Genomic DNA, 18,108 nt, shown 5'->3' on the forward strand with positions numbered 1-18,108 from the left:
GCTCATGTATCACAATTGCCTAGTTTCAGCAACAATTGTAGAGAACTTCCTGAGCTAATAATGAAAACAGTTAATATTAATGAGTTGTTCAAAGCACAGGCTCATATCTACAAGCATGCATTTGGTTATGCAAATTCCATGGCCTTGAATTGTGCCATTCAATTTGGCATACCAGATATTATACATAACCATAAAAAACCAATCACTCTTCCTGAACTACTTTCAGCACTCAAACTTCCCTCATCAAAATCAACTGGCATTTATCGACTAATGTGCCTGTTGGTGCACTCTAGATTCTTTGCTACAGTAAAGATCGACGAAAACTCAGATACAGAAGGATATATTTTGACAACTCCTTCAAGGTTTCTTCTTGAGAGTGAAATCTCAATTGTCACCTTGTGTTAGAGTAATAGTTGATCCTATCCTTTTCAATACTTGGAAATTATTAGGTGAATGGTTTCGCAAGAAGAATGAAGAAGCAACGGCATTTGAGACAGCATATCGGTTATGTGAGAGTTTTGTGCAAAAAATCCAAGATTCGACAAAGTTTTCTATGAAAGAATGGCTAGTGATTCCCAAATGATGAGATTTATCGTGACGGAGTGCAAAAAAAGTATTTGAGGGGTTGAACTCATAGGTTGATGTTGGGGGGAACTGGGATTATAGATAAGACCATTTTGAAGGCATTTCCTCACTTGAAATGCACTGTCCTTGATCTTTCCCATGTTGTTGCTAACATACCAGACGATGAGAATTTAAGTTTTGTAGGAGGAGATATGTTTCAGTCGAGAATTTAAGTTTTGTAGGAGGAGATATGTTTCAGTCTTGTCATGACCCAAAATTCGTTAAAGGTCGTGATAGCGTCTAACACCGCTGTCAGACAAGCTAACAATACTTCATTAACTTAATTGCTCATTTAGTATTTTGAAATCATGATTTTTCCTTCAATTAAAAAATGAGAAATAAAATTTACAGAGTAAATGAGTAATATTTTCCCATCTACACTACTGAGCAACTCATAAGTACCCCCAAAACCCGGTGTCATAAGTGCATGAGCATCAACTAGTAAGATAAAATAAAATACAACATCTGTCCGGAATACAAATTAGACAGGAAAATACATAAGTAACTCTGAAGGAGACTCTGCTGGCTGCGGATCGAAATATGAAAATGCAGCTCACTTAAGTCCCTGCACTTAACCACGCCTCTGCTCTCAGAAGGTCACTAGACACATATGTACCCGTACAAAAGTATGCAGCGAGTATGGTATGAGTACGTAAATCAACGCGTACTCAGTAAGTATCTAGTCTAACCTCGAAGAAATAGTGACGAGGGGTCGACTCCGACACTTATGGGCTATAATAAAAATATCGATGATATGATTAAGCATGGATTGTATAGAGCGGCGGTAAACTCAATATCATGAAGTGAGTAAACAATTTTTTGTTCATAAGAAATTTCCAAATTCATTTTTTTTTTATCATTTACCATTTTATATCTCAGGCCAATGAAGTAATATCAACTATTATGAACTTCCAGAACAACCAAATCAATCATGAGCAAATCATGTCGAGGTCGTACAGCCCGGTCAAACATAAATATAAATTGTGCACTGTCGAGGGTCGAACAACATGAACTATAGATGCATCTATCTGTTACCGAGGCATTCGGCCTGCTCCACGACAAAAGAAAACACATAAAAACATCCAATTCAAGATTTATTAAGGGCTAATGTTCAAAGAAATATAAATTCTCATTAACGGTCAAATGACCTGTCCAAAACTCAAGTAGGTGAATTTTAACCTTTTACAACTTCCTTATTATGTTCCAATATATTTTTAAAAATTAAATTAACCAATAGGATGAAAACATTGCAAATATAACATGATTTGGGTCCTAGACTACCCGGACATAAGTATAATAGTAGCTACGCACGGACTCTCATCATCTCATGCGTACGTAGCCCCCACACTTAGAAGCACATATTAATTCAATTCACCTATGGGGTTAATTCACTCTTACAATGTTAGATAAGAGATTTACCTTGCTCCAAAGTTCCATAGACGACTCCCAAGCCTTTCCAACAACTCAAACCGATGTCCAACGCTCCAAAACTAGTCAATAAATGTGCAAAACTATAAATATATACTCCAATACTTATTAAAATTTGTAAATTTCCAACCCCGCTCGAAAAATTGATAAAATCAACCCTCGGGTCCACGAGCTCGGACTTCGAAAATTTTCAAAGATAAACATTATACATAACATCACGAACTCAAATATATAATTTATTCTCAATTCCATGCCCAAATTCGTGGTCAAAATTCAAAAATGACAATTTTTAGGTTTTCTACCAAAACACCAAATTTTCACTAATTTTCCATGTTAAAATCTTTATATTATCCATGTATTTAACTTGCAATAGGTGAGAATCACTTACCTTGACATAGATAATGAAGATGGAGCTCCAAAATCGCTCCTAGGTCGTCTCCCATGGATGAAATGAGATGAAATGATCCAAATCCGTTTTTGCAAACTTATAGACTGCCCAGGCGGGCCCTTCTTCGTGTTCGCGGGCCTCCCATCGCGTTTGCGATGAACAAAATTCTCAAAAAGCCATTTCCAAATTCTTCTCAGACAACCTCTAGTATAATGGTCATAGCGTTTTGTAATAAATTCCAAATGAAAATGGTTTAACTTTCTGAAAACTAAACACCAAGATCTACAACTTTTATGTTTTGTTCATCTCCCAATTTCTTAAAGATTTCTAGATATAAGCTACCAAAATCAGCCCTGTGCAACACAAATATTTCTTCATCTTTCCGGATAGACTGTAGTATACAAGCCATAACCTTTTGTATATAAATCCAAATACTAAATGGTTTACCTTTATGAAAACTAGACACAAAGGGCTACAACTTTTATTTTTGGATCTTCTCCAAATTCCTTATAAATTGCGAGATATGAGCCTCCGAAGTCAGACATGTACAACATAAATTTCCTTCTTCGTGAACGCAAGAGTCTCTTCGCAAACGCGAAGAACAAAATCCTAGAAGACAAATCCTTCTTCGCGGATGCGAGAGGATCCTCATGAACGCGAAGAACAAACCAGACATCAAAAAATAAGCATCCGAAGTAGCCCATTTTGATTTGAAACACACCCGAGGTCCCTGTCCAATCACACCAACCTATCCCAAAACATGACACAAACTTGAAATAATGAGGCCTCAAATCACATCAAACAACATCGAAATAATGAATCGCACCCCACTTCAAGCTTAATGAACTTTAGAACTTCAAACTTCAATGTTCGATGTCGAAACCTATCAAATCACATCTACTTGACCTCAAATTTTGCATACAAGTCACATTCGACATTACGCACCTACTCCAACTTTCGGAATCAGAATCCGACCCTGATATAAAAAATTCCACTTCCGGTCAAACTTCTCAAAAAATTTCAAATTTCTAACTTTTGCCAAATGACCCCAAAATGTCCTACGGACCTACTTCCGGACGCGCTCTCAATACCAAAATCACCATACATAGCAATTCCCAAACTCGAAATTCTAAAAGGACATCGATAACATCGAAATGCACTTCAACCCAAATTTATGAAATTCTTCCAAAATGCCAACTTCCACAATACGCGCCTAAACGCTCCGACACTTACTATGGGTTGTAAATAAAAATATAGATGACAAGATTAAGCATGGATTGTATAGAGCGGCGGTAAACTCAATATCATGAAGTAAGTAAACAATTCTTTATTCATAAGAAGTTTCCAAATTCATTTTTTAAATTTTTATCATTTACCATTTTATATCTCAGGACAATAAAGTAATATCAATTATTATGAATTTCTAGAACAACCAAATCAATCATGCGCAAATCATGACGAGGTCGTACTGCCCGATCCAACATAAATATAAACTATGCACTACCGAAGGTTGAATGACACAAACCATAGATGCATCTATCTGCTACCGAGGCGTTCAACTCGTTCCACAACAAGAGAAAATACATATAAATAACCAATTCAAGATTTATTAAGGGCTAATGTTTAAAGAAATATAAATTCTCATTAACGATCAAATGACCCGTCCAAAACTCAAGTAGGTGAATTTTAACCTTTTACAACTTCCTTATCATGTTCCAATATATTTTAAAAAATTAAATTAACCAATAGGATGCAAACATCGCATATATAACATGATTTGGGTCCTAGAGTACTCGGACATAAGCATAATAGTAGCTACGCACTGACTCTCATCATCTCATGCATACGTAGCCCCCACACTTAGAAGCACATATTAATTCAATTCACCTATGGGGTTAATTCCCTCTTACAAGGTTAGAAAAGAGACTTACCTCGCTCCGAAGTTCCATAACCGGCTCCCAAGCATTTCCACCAACTCAAACCGATGCCCAACGCTCCAAAACTAGTCAATAAATGTGCAAATCCATAAATAAATACACCAATAGTTATTAAAATCCAATTTACAATAATTTCCAACTTCGCTCGAAAAGTCGATAAAATCAACCCTCGGGCCCACGAGCCCGGATTTCGAAAATTTTCGAAGATAAACATTACCCATAGCATCACGAACTCAAATATATAATTTATTCTCAACTTCATGCCCAAATTCATGTTCAAAATTCAAAGATACCAATTTTTAGGTTTTCTACCAAAACACCAAATTTCCACTAATTTTTCATGAATTTCCATGTTAAAATCTATATATAATCCATGTATTTAACTTGAAATGGGTTGGAATCACTTACCTTGACATAGATGATGAAGCTCCAAAATCGCTCCAAGGTCGTCTCCCATTCGATGTCGAAACCTATCAAATCACGTCCGATTGACCTCAAACTTTGCACACAAGTCAGATTCGATATTACGACCCTAATCCAACTTTCGGAATCAGAATCCGATCCCAATATCAAAAAGTCCACTTCCGATCAAACTTCTCAGAAACCTTCAAATTTCTAACTTTCACCAAATGGCCCCAAAATGTCCTACGGACCTCCGAATCTACTTCCGGACGCGCTCTCAATATTAGAATCACCATATGAAGCTATTGCCAGACTCGGAATTTCAAACGGACTTTGATAACATTGAAATTCTCTTCAACCCAAATTTATGAAATTCTTCCAAAATTCTAACTTCTACAATAGGCGCCAAAGCGCTCCCGGATCATCCAAAACCCAATCCGAACATACGACCAAGTCCAAAATTATAATACGAACATGTTGGAACCTTCAAATCTCAATTCTGAGGTAGTTTACTCAAAAAATCACAACTTAGTAAATTTTCAAACTTAAAGCTTCCGAAATGAGAATTGTCTTTCCAAATTAACTCCGAACTTCCCGAAATTCAATTCCGGCCACACGTACAAGTCATAATACCTGAAGTAAAGATACTTATTGCCTCAAACCACCGAATGACATGATAGTATTCAAAACGACCTGTCGGGTCATTACATTCTCTCCCACTTAAACATACGTTCATCCTCGAACGTGCTAAGAGCTATCTTGGAGTCTTATGAGATCACACTTTAACACCTAGTGCATCTACACGTGCTACTACAACTCAGTTGAGCACATTAGCTCGAGCAATTTTGAAGATTCTCCCTTTTATTTAGTCAAATTATCCTTAAAGCCCAATTCTAACATCTGAAATCCTCTACCAAGTCTGTTTCCAACATACGAACACCGTATCCATCACTACACGATGTACCAATACATGATTGTATACTCTTGCTGAGTTCACATCATGCACCGCATTATTCACATGACCATAATAACATCCTCTAATAACAACAACCGAAATCCCATGAATCTGATGCCCTCAACACACCTCATAAAGCATATAAGTCCCATTTCAACTTTGGCAATACTGCCACGACAGAAGAGATGTGTAGAAACTCATAACCACCTGCTGAATCACAATTCATGGAGTCTCTCCTCCCGACAAGAACCACTACCTCATTCTGGACTGAATAATGATATTTACTCTTTAATATGCCTCATATAAATCTAATCGCACTGATCCCAGGTCCAATAACCTCGTCCCACCTAATACAAGCTACTCAAGCGATAAGCCACCTCAAACACTGCAAAAAGTCTCATATGATGCCACTGAGTTCTAACAAGCACAACCTTGAATGCGATACATAAGGAGAAATGAGCTTTGCAAAGAACTTCTCAACCCACGTAACTAATTTAATAAGCGAAAAGATGTTATGAACCTTCCTCATAAATGAGAATAAAAACACATAAGAATAGATATGGGAACTGTACTCAACATCAAACAATTGCGACGTACAACCTGATCCACATATGATACCATTGCAGCGTGCAACCCGATACAACCATGATACCCGTGGCGGCATGCCACCCGATCCAAACAACATACCTGTGGCAGTGTGCCACCCGATCCACATATAATAATCTATAAGGAAATACTTACCAAGCTAAAATGATCATAACTATGAGGTACCCGAATATCGACCACAAGCACGCTAAGTACGTAATACCATCCCTGGGGAGATAGATAGCGCCTTACGCCACAAAACTCAAACACGACTAAGGTGCGACAATATGATCTACATCCTGAGAGCCATCCTGCTCACATAGCACCATCGCTACGCGAAACCTCAACACGTGTATAATTAATCAAGCCATCTCACAACCCACGCGACACTGTCACACCTCCTTTTTACATACCCGCAAGGGTACAAGGGAGTTTTTTCCAATTAAAGGACAATCGAAACGGGATTCGTTTATTTATTTCAGAGTCGCCACTTGGGAGATTTAGGGTGTCCCAAGTCACCAATTTTAATCCCGAATCGAGGAAAAGAATGACTCCATATTACAGTCTGCGCACCAGAAATCCGGATAAGGAATTCTATTAACCCGGGAGAAGGTGTTAGGCATTCCCGAGTTCCGTGGTTCTAGCACGGTCGCTCAACTGTTATATTCGGCTTGATTATCTGATTTTATACAAATATGAACTTATGTGCAAAATTTTATCTTTTTACCGCTTTCTTACTTATTGTTATTATTTTACGAGAATTGCAACGTCGTGGAAACATATCTCGAACCACGTTACATCAATGTACCCGTAGTTGTTTGGCATATCTCGACTCGGTTGAGATTTGGATTTGGGTCACATAAATGTGCACCCGAGTTAAGGAAAATAAATTATTAAAGGCGCGCCTAAAGCAACTAGCGTCTTGTTATTTTGGGGAAGGCCGTAAAATTCGCTAAACGGCCTGTCCTCGAATTCTAAGTATTTTAATATATACATTTAGAGGGCCCCGCAGCTTGTGCATTTTTTGTTTGTCGAGGCTCGTCTCATTCATTATTAAAAAGAATTTGCAATGTCATGGAAATACATCTCAGACCACGTCACAATCAATGTACCCGTGATTAGAGACACATTTCGATTTCGTTGAGATTTGGATTTGGGTCACATAAATGTGCACCCGAATTTAAGGAGATAACATTATTAAATACGCGCCTAAAGCGACTAGCGCAGGGTTATTTTGAGAAAAAGGCCGTGAAGTTCGCTAAGCGGCCGATCCCGAGTTCTAAGTAATTAACACATACATTTGTGAGGGCCCCGCAATCTATATATTTTACTAGGCGAGGCTCATCTCATTTATTTTAAATGGACAAATCCTAAAGCGACTACATCTTTTCTATTAAAATTAGTCTCTAAAATAAATAAAGAAAATCCTAATTAATTACGAGTTTTTTTTATTTAAGAAAGCATGGCATACTAATTGCTATATTAATACAAATATTGATGAACAAGAATTTTACTAAAAAAATTCGAAATTATAAATAAAATAAAAATTTGACAACTAATATTCAAAAGAATCAAATATAGTTAGATTGAAGCTCGCATTGTTATATATAAAAAAAACTATTGGAATTAATTATTCACAACCATTTGAAACTGGATTTAACCATAATTACTAAAGCTTAATAGAAAGTTTATTAGACTTAAATGTTCTTCTAATTTTGTTTGAACTCAAATCATGCCTTAATACCTAATTCACGAAATTTAGTTCAAATTCATGCCTTAGCTAAATTTAAGTACTTGTTCACAATTAACCGACTGTTGATAATCTTAGAACCTTCATAGCTAGTGAATTAACCCGTTTTGCCAAGCCGATTCATTAAAGACTAACTTATGTTATTTTCTCTTATTCCAATTATTATTCAATAATACATAAAATAGCCTAAATACAATCAATAAAAGGAACAGAGAAAAAGCGAAATTAAAATTTCAAAATTCGATTCTTCATATGTAATCATGCTTCCACATTTTTAGCTTGCAATAACTAGTATTACATTCGTGTACCTGGTATTGGAAAACAAGAGAAGATGAAGCTGAGAAGCAGCAACAGTAGTAACAATGTAGCACAACAACGACAGTCCAGCAACACAGGAATAGACCAGTAACAGTAGGAATAGTAGAAAACCGAGGAGACTATAAACGACTCCAAGTGTAGAGAAGAAGTAAAAGGCAGGAAGGTTCTGACTATTTCAGATCTTAAGCGAGGCAATGAAACAGTAACTATTCTTTTCAACTTCAAAACACTCCAAAATGAATTCTGCCCCTGTATATTCAGTGTATCCAGAATGTATATCGGGTGTATACTTCTCACTCCGCCCCCTCTTTTTTTCTTCTCTCTATCTAGTTTTTCCTATTTTTTTCCACACTTCTTCCTAAATTCTCTTCTATTTATAGCAAACTTTTCGAAATTTTTAGATTTGTTTTTTTATTATTTTTTTATTTTTTTAATTAAAAGAAATCCCACTTACAAATTGCTTTTATTTTTTTAGAAAAAGAAATCCCACCTTTATTTACTTTTATTTTTAAAATTCCAACTTTAATTACTTTATCTTATTTAAAATCCTACTTTTTATTTTTTTAAAAGAGAATCTCACTTTATTTAACTTTTCTTTAAAAAACAAACCACTATCTTTTCTTTTTCTTTTAAAAATGCTACTTTCAATTACTTTAAATTTTTTAAATTTTCAGATACCTTTATATTTATTTTTTAATTCCAACCTTATTTTACTTTTAAATTTTTTAAAACTTTTTACTTTTTTTAAATTTTCTACATTCTTTTACTTTTTTATTTATTTTTTTATTTTTTATTTTTTTAAAATCATTTCCGAAATTACTATATATATATATTTTTTAAAATAAAAATAATAAATAAAATAAAATATTTTCGGATTTTGTTTTATATATAAAAAAACAAAAAATAAAACTATTAATAGTGATAATTCACTTTTTATTTTTTATTTTTTTGGTTTTGTTTTGTGTTGGACAAAAATGAAGAAGGGGTGTTGGGTTAATGGAGCGGACCGGATCGACCCGGTTTGAAACGGACCGGGTCATGGGGAAAGTTGGGCAATTATTTGGGCCTGTGGTTTGAAATTGAAGAAGTGGCCTAATCCGATTTTTCTTTGTATTTTTGTTCTCTTTTCTTCTTTTATTTTCCTAAAACTAAATTATAAAAGTACTTAAATTATTATTAAGAACTAAATTAAGTTATAAAAGCGCAAATTAACTTCCAATAACAATTAACGCACAATTAAGTAATAATTAAGCATAAAATTGTATATTTGGACATTAAATGCTAAAAATGCAAAAGGTGCCTATTTTGTAATTTTTAATTTTTGTAAAACTAATTTAATTACTAACAATTGTAGAATTAAATCCTACATGCAAAATGCGACATATTTTTATATTTTTTTATTAATTTAACAAATAAGCAAACACAAACAAATACAAATAATTATCCAAAAATATCACAAAAATACTCAAAATTGCACACCACGGAAAATCATTTTATTTTGCATTTTTTGGGAGTATTTCTCATATAGGGCAAAAATCACGTGCTTACAGCTGCCCCTCTTTGCCCGGAGACACGAAGGGTTTTCGTGCAAAGATAAAGCGAGCGATTTTTGCCCATCTGAGTACTCCGTGTGAAGCATTTTTTTTTGAAAAAGATTTAACCGAACCTTTGCTTCAAAGGTTTCCTACATATCCCTGGCTAAAGGGGAATCAGGTTAATGTAGTTCGGGAAGTTTTGGTAGCTGGGACTACCGTGAGACTGCGATGTTACTGCTGTTGCATGTTGTTATCACTACTTACCGATCTCCTTGTTACACAGTGCTTAAAAGAAAAAAAGAAGCTAGGCTAGATTGAAATTTGTTCTTGTTGCCTTGCTTTCTTGTCGACTTGTGTTTCCTCCGGTGCTTTTCTTCCGTGAATTTTGGAATGATACTGGCCATCTGCTTTTCTGAATACCAGTTTTCATCATTTTGCTCGGTCCGCTGGGGACATGGCTTTCTTCATTAAGCTTTTGGCGGTTCCTCTGGTGGGTACGGCTTTCTTCATCAGACTTGTTATGCTGGGCATGATTTAATGTTCACCAGCTGCTTCTTTCAAGACGCGTCTTTTCTTTCTTTTGAGTCATGCGCCTGAATTTGTGCTGGGACCTCTTGTTGCAACCTTCTGTTTCCGGTGCTGAGATTTTATTGTTTCCTGTTGGAGATTCTTGTTGTAACCCTCTGTTTTATTGTCTTCTGACTTGATCTTGAAATGCATGCCTCTGTTATTATGGGCGGGCTCCCAACTTCAACACTTGAAAAGTAAAGACTGGAATGTATGCCTCTGTTATCTGGGCGGGCTCCCAACTTCAACACTTGAAAAGTAAAGACTGGAATGTATGCCTCTGTTATCTGGGCGGACTCCCAACTTCACTACTTGAAAATTAAAGACTGAAATGTATGCCTCTGTTATCTGGGCGGGCTCCCAACTTCAACACTTTAAAAGTAAAGACTGGAATGTATTCTTCTGTTATTATGGGCAGGCGCCTGGCTTCATCATCTTGAATTTAACAACCTCTATTCTCCAGGTGGGATCCTACAACCAAAACAAACAAAACAAACGAGAATTTCCTAACCCAGTTTGCACTGGGAAGATTTGTGAGTCGTTAGCAAAATTGTAACCTATTTATACTACTGATGCAATGATGAGAGTAAACTAAAGACTAGGCTAGGATGTGCATCTCCTACGAGTAAAACCAAAACTCTTGCTAGCAAATGTGTCTGCTAAAAAAACCTCAATGACTCAAACTAGAAAGTGCTTCTTCTATGGTTGAATCGGAATGAGCTAAACTAGGAAGTGCGTCTCCTAAGGGTGAAAACTTCAAAGAACTAGACTAGGAATTGTGTTTCCTATGGTCGAACTCAAAATGAATCAAACTACGAAGTGCATCTCCTAAGGGTGAAATCTCAATTCCGGAAGTGCGTCTCCTGAAATAAAGTATAACCTGAAAAAGCCAAACTAGGAAGTGCATCTCCTAAAGTAAAAGTATAACCTGAAAAATCCAAACTAGGAAGTGCGTCTCCTAAAGTAAACTTAATTCAGGAAGTGCGTTTCCTATGCACGAAATTAAACTTAGGAAGTGCGTCTCCTATGGGTGAAACCTTAATGATTTTGAACTAGGAAGTGCGTCTCCTATGAATGAAAATAATTTAGGAAATGCGTCTCCTATGCGTGAAATCTTAATTTAGGAAGTGCGTCTCCTATGGGATAAAAGTAAACTTAGGAAGTGCGTCTCCTATGGGCAAAACTAAACTTTAAGGAAGTGCGTCTCCTATTGGGTACAATAAACTTAGGAAGTGCGTCTCCTGTGGGTACAATAAACTTAGGAAGTGCATCTCCTATTGGTAGAACTGAACTTGGGAAGTGCGTCTCCTATGGTAAAACTGAACTTAGGAAGTGTGTCTCCTATTGGTAGAACTGAACTTAGGAAGTGCGTCTCCTATGGTAAAACTGAACTTAGGAAGTGAGTCTCCTATTGGGTACAATAAACTTAGGAAGTTCGTCTCCTATTGGGAAAAACTAAACTTAGGAAGTGCATCTCCTATTGGTAAAACTTACTTAGGAAGTGCATCTCCTATGGGTACAACTATACTTAGGAAGTGCGTCTCCTGTTGGTGAAATAAACTTAGGAAGTGCGTCTCCTATTGGTGAAATAAACTTAGGAAGTGCGTCTCCTATTGGTGAAACTTTTCTTAGGAAGTGCGTCTCCTATTGGGTAAAACTAACTTAGGAAGTGCGTCTCCTATTGGGTGAAATAACTTAGGATGTGCGTCTCCTATTGGGTGAAATAACTTAGGAAGTGCGTCTCCTATTGGTACAACTAAACTTAGGAAGTGCGTCTCCTATTGGTGAAACTATTCTTAGAAAGTGCGTCTCCTATTGGTAAAACTTGGCTTAGAAAGTGCGTCTCCTACTGGTGAAACTATTTTTAGGAAGTGCGTCTCCTTAGGACGTGCGTCTCCTATTGGTGAAACTTTTCTTAGGAAGTGCGTCTCCTCTTGGTGAAACTAACTTAGGATGTGCGTCTCTTCTTGGTGGAACTTACTTAGGATGTGCGTCTCCTATTGGTGAAATTGACTTAGGAAGTGCGTCTCCTAATGGTAAAACTTATCTTAGGATGTGCGTCTCCTATTGGTGAAACTTAACTTAGGATGTGCGTCTCTTATTGGTAAAAATAAACTTTAGGAGGAAATACATCTCCTATGAGTAAAAAACAAACTTAGGAGGAAATGCATCTCCTAAGGGTGAAACTAAAACAAACTTAGGAGGAAATGCATCTCCTATGGGTAAAAATAAACTTAGGAGGAAATGCATCTCCTATGGGTGAAATAACTTAGGAAGTGCGTCTCCTATGGGTAAAGCTTAGGAAGTGCATCTCCTATTGGCAAAACTAGACTTAGGAAGTGCGTCTCCTATTGGTAAAGGCTAGGCTTAGGAAGTGCGTCTCCTATTGGTAAAGGCTAGGCTTAGGAAGTGCGTCTCCTATTGGAACAGACGTGGAATGTATTCCCTTGTTATACAGGTGGGCGCCTAATGGTAAAGACATGAAATGTATTCCCTTGTTATACAGGTGGGTGCCTGAAATATGAAATGCACAGACAAAAAGTATTCCTCTCGTTATTCAGGTGGGCGCCTGTCTATACTAAGACATAAAAGTATTTCTCTCGTTATTCAGGTGGGCGCCTGTCTATACTAAGACATAAAAGTATTCCTCTCGTTATTCAGGTGGGCGCCTGTCTTCGAGAAAATTTTCACAGTGAGAAAATTTTCTGCCCCGGTTTGATGATTTTCTTTATGGCCTGTCTTTCCGCCATCAATAACGTTCATTTTCCCTGTTTCTAAATCAAAGAAAAATTTGTTAGTTTAAAAACATGGTAAGCGGTCATGCCACTCTTGTTGGGGATGGTTTCCTCTTTCTCCTTTCCCAGCTTTGTGTTCCATTATGCTATCAAACTTGCTGGGGATGATATTAATTGCTGACACTGGCCCATCCCTTTTATCAATCTCATCTTGATAGGGATACCCTTCTTGACACGGGTTTTGCGCCTGTTCCTTGTACCACTTGGATGTACTAGTTGATGGCCTATTTTGAAGTCATTTCCCACTGGTTCCGACCAAACAGACTCTACTAGGGAATTTTCCTATGAAAGGAAAAAAATAAAAAGAAACAAAATAAAGACAAAGGAAAAGATGACTCTTTAACAAAAGAAACTATAAATAAAAATCTATCAAACGCAGATACCGACTCTAATGGCCATGACATGCGTATGTGGCCTATCCTCTGCCGTCAATCGTCTCTCAAGACCTTCCCTTGACGATTCCCCATCTGATTCCCAATCTTATTCGACTTGTAGTGCCCGAAGGGTTTTTTCACTATCAAGCCTCTCTCATTTTGGTTTTCTCTCAGCTTTCATCGCCTTATGGTGCCTGTGAAGGTTTTCACCGATAAGACTCTCTCATTTGTATTACTTTCCAGCTGGGGATTTGGAGTGTCGCCGGTATGACTCTTTCTGTTGCAGATTAGAGTCCTTTCTGCTGTGGAACAGAATGTTATGTTCGTCGTTAAGACTCTCATTTGTCTGACTTGGCATCTTTTGAAGACTGGTCAGAAGGTCTTTCTTTGGACCGTAATGTGGGTTTTGGATAGGCTAGAAAGAAAGGGTATAAAAGGCTAAAAAAAATACATTAATTTTGGGTTATTAGTTACAACCTTTGGAATTAGATTTATTCACAATAAACGCAACCTTTGCCCCAGTTTCTTGCTTGGGGATATCCTAACTGATTTTTTTTTTCATTTTTCAAAACTATGACCGAGCCGTGAAGCACCTACGTATCCTATTTGAGGAATCAGGTCAAACGTAGTTCCCAATTCCTCTTTTTTTCTTGTGACTTTCTTTTCACTCATTTCTTATCTTTGTTTTCTTTTTCTTTTGCTTTTTTTCTTCTTGCTCTTTTTTTTTTCTTTTTGTTTTTGTTGTTTTGCTATTCTCTTTTTCATTTATCGTCCATGTTCGTATATTCTAGTCGTTGCTACTGATTCCGAACGAGGGGTATGAAAGAAAAGTAAGTAAGGCTCAAAAGGGGTAACGAATGATAAAGTGTTTAGGTAGCAGAACAAAATGCCTTCGTCATTCCAGTCTTCAAAACATGCCAAGTGCAAACAACACAATTAAACAAAGATTTGCAGTCTCTTCCGATGGTGCTGGATTTTGACAATTATGTTAAACATTTTATTTTTCCTTTGTCATTTCTAAAGCACCGTTGGGCGACACTCTCATTATCATGAACGGCTCTCATGCCAATTTGGCGAATCTTGATTTTAACGGTTTTCTTTGTGTTTAACTTGCCCCAGTTCCACATGACTCGGGCTTCAAATAATCCCAAACCGTTCTTATTTCCTTTGAATGCTTTGATCACCTTCCCAAGATTTTATGATTAACTTTTAAGATTAGGCACAAACTGGGTGCGCATGTCATGTCCCTAGAATCGGCATTGAACGAAATGATAAAAGGACTAAACAAAAAGACGACTGGAAATAACAAAAGACCGGCTTTGTATTAGACTACCGGTGAAATGGTTTGAAATAACGAAAACAAACCGGAATAAAATCCTAAACAACCTGGACAAAACATAAACAAACCGCTATGACAAAACGGAAAGATAAGCGGAAAGATATTGACACAAAAACAATATCCGAATCACAATCCTAATAATCCGAACAACGGGAATGACAACAAAATAAGCCACCACAAGCTTCTCTCTTGCTAACCAAGGAATGGAGCGTCCTCCCACTTTATCAAAACTGACATCTTAGCCACTGAGCTTCGCATCCATACTGCCAAGACCGTTACCAGCTTCAATATCGTCAACCTTAATCAACAAGTTCCCCAATAGGATTCGAGTGCTTCTGTTATCAGGCCTGATCCCCGGGTTACCACAAACCAACCACCTTAACGTTATTTGCGAAACAAACAGGTTAGAATGGACTCAGTCGGTCCTCATTATTAACAACATCTTTTTCTTTTTCTTTTTTTTTCGATGTTTTTCTTTTTCTTTTTTCCCATTTTTTTCTTTTCTCTTTTCCTCTTTTTTTTTCTTTCTTTTTTTTCCATTTTTTTTCTTTCTTTTTCGATTTTTTCATTTTTTTGATTTTTTGATTTTTTTTTTGTGTGTGGTCGAATCTTATGGAGATTGCCTACGTATCATGACCCAGCATGAATCAGACCTTGCGTAGTTCGGACCAATAAAAGATAAACAATACTAAACACCTTCTTTTCCAATTTTCATAGTAAAACAAACTGGGTTTCAAAGGTTTAAAGATGACCTACAAACTCGAAAATCAAACAACCCATATATTCTAATCAAGAGTTTTATAAACTCAAAAACAAAAGGCTAGCTCCCTTTCTTTGTTCGACAAATGCAATCAAATGGTTATTTTTGCAAACGTGGCCCCTTCAAATTCCACATGAATTTTGAGGCGAGGGAGGATTATTTTATGACACTTTACAAACTTGTCCGTTCTTTTACGAAAATAGCCTTTCGACAACTGAAAGATACTCTAAGGCTATTTCGGCAAGAACGGTTTAAGACGCGGCTGAAGCTGGCTTGGCTTATTTTTGACAAAACCCAAAGGTATTCACCTGACCGCTGACTTTTTTCCAAACTACAATAAAAACGTGGTGTTGCAAACACGGCCCTTCAGCGCCTCGGGGACGAAGATTTATAAGGCTGTGTGGGTCGACTAGACCAAAAATCCTAAACATGACCCAAAGGTGGCTATTTATGCAAAGTCAGCCTTCCGGCGTCCCTTTCGGGAACATTCGGCTATTTATGACAAAACAGCATCACCTGACTTATTTATGACTCTTTTTATCATTTTTTCAAATTAGAAAACTCAATATTGCAAGCACGGCCTTTCAACGTCTCGGGGACGAAGATTTTTAAGGCTGTGTGGATCAACTGGACCAAATCTTAAAAAATGACCCGAAGGTGGCTGTTTACGCAAAGTCAGCCTTCCGGCGTCCCTTTTGGGAACATTCGGCTATTTATGGCAAAACAACATCACCCGACTTATTTACGACAAAAATCAATATTTGACATATTATTTGTTTTTTATTATTATTATTAATTAATTGTTTTTGGCTTTTTAGCAAAAGATGGGGTTGGACCCGATGAGGGTTGCCTACGTATCTCACATCCGGTGAGAATCAAACCCGCGTAGTTCGGGCTGATCATGAATAAGTAAATGAACTAACATTTTTTTTTAATTGAAATTTGTGAAAGAACTGCTTCAAAAGAAGAAAGGAAGTATTTTGTTTTGATTGATTTTCTTTTGAAAGAAAGACTTGTAAAAATTCCTTTTCTTTTGATTTGAACTTTGAGAATTTCAAAAGTAAAAGGAAGATATTTGTTTTTCTGAATTTTCATTTGTTTTTATTCTAAAGAAAAAAGAAAATATTTTTGGAATTTTATTTTTAATAAAAGAAATGCTTCTAAAAAGTATTTTTTGAATTTTGAATTTTCTTTTCAATTTGAAAGAAGAATCAAAATATTTTCGGATTTTTTTTATTTTTATTTTTATTTTTATTTTTTAAAAAAGAAAGCATTTTTATTATTTTTGTTTTATCAACAATGGAAAATAAAGATATTTATATTATTTTTGCAAGACATATCTTTTTGGAATTTTACTTTGAATTTTCTTGGCAAGACAAATACCCTTTGCAGCAAATAAAGATATATATATCTTTCGGAAATAAAAAAAACTTTTCGGATATATATATATATATATATATATATATATATATATATATATATATATTTGCGACAAATAATGAAAGACTCTTTTTCATTTTCATTTTCATGGCAAGACAAATTATTTTCCTTTTCTATTTTTTTGAAAAACAAGACAGAACAACGACTCTTTTTTTCTATTTTTCCTTTGCTTTTAATAAAACAAACTAATAAGACATTCTTATTTTCTCAAAATTTCGGCAGAGTTTTGACAGTATTGGGGTATTGGTTTTTTCAAAAATAAACAATCAATTCCCTAACAGCTATTTTTCGATTTCACAATATTCATAATATTCAAACACCGGTCAGCGAGACAAAATAAATGCACGGAAAACAAATAGAATGCATCAGGATGGTCTTTTCATATCAGGTTGCTAGTCCTAGACGGACCCAACCCCTGTGTTGAGTCCTCTAAGTCAAATGCAACGTGATGCAAATAAGCGTTCCTACTAGGGATCCGGCATGAAGTCACGTTATTCTATGTTCAAAACCTGGGTCGGTGTTCTAGACAGTGTACCCGAGCGGACAACTCGAGTTGAGGAAGGAGCTCTTTTCCGGGAACCAAAAGGCCAGCCGACTTAGAAACTTTCCGAGCCTCTTTTATTTAGGGTATGACACTAACAGAATAGGGAGTCTCAACCAGTGAGCACATCCCTGGAGATAAGAAGAGAAAGGTTTCGGCACAATTTATATACAATTCAGATAATATCAAAGCGGTAAAAGCAGTATTTAGCACATTAGGCTCAAAACATGTAAAAATCAGATAAAGCCAAATATAACAATTTATCTAAGCTCGAATTCTTAACCCTGAACCAGTGGTTCTGGGTTTTATCCCCAGCAGAGTCGCCAGAGCTGTCACACCTCCTATTTACATACCCGCGAGGGTACAAGGG

At 36.4% G+C, this 18,108-nt stretch overlaps 1 pseudogene; it reads left to right on the top strand.

Annotated features, from left to right (window-relative positions):
* The first annotated feature begins 38 nt into the window (after positions 1 to 38).
* Positions 39 to 805, top strand: LOC142175326 (trans-resveratrol di-O-methyltransferase-like; annotated as a pseudogene).
* The last annotated feature ends 17,303 nt before the right edge of the window (positions 806 to 18,108 follow it).

This window comes from Nicotiana tabacum, chromosome 3 (assembly GCF_000715075.1).
Source record: "Nicotiana tabacum cultivar K326 chromosome 3, ASM71507v2, whole genome shotgun sequence".
NCBI classification, from domain to species: domain Eukaryota; kingdom Viridiplantae; phylum Streptophyta; class Magnoliopsida; order Solanales; family Solanaceae; genus Nicotiana; species Nicotiana tabacum.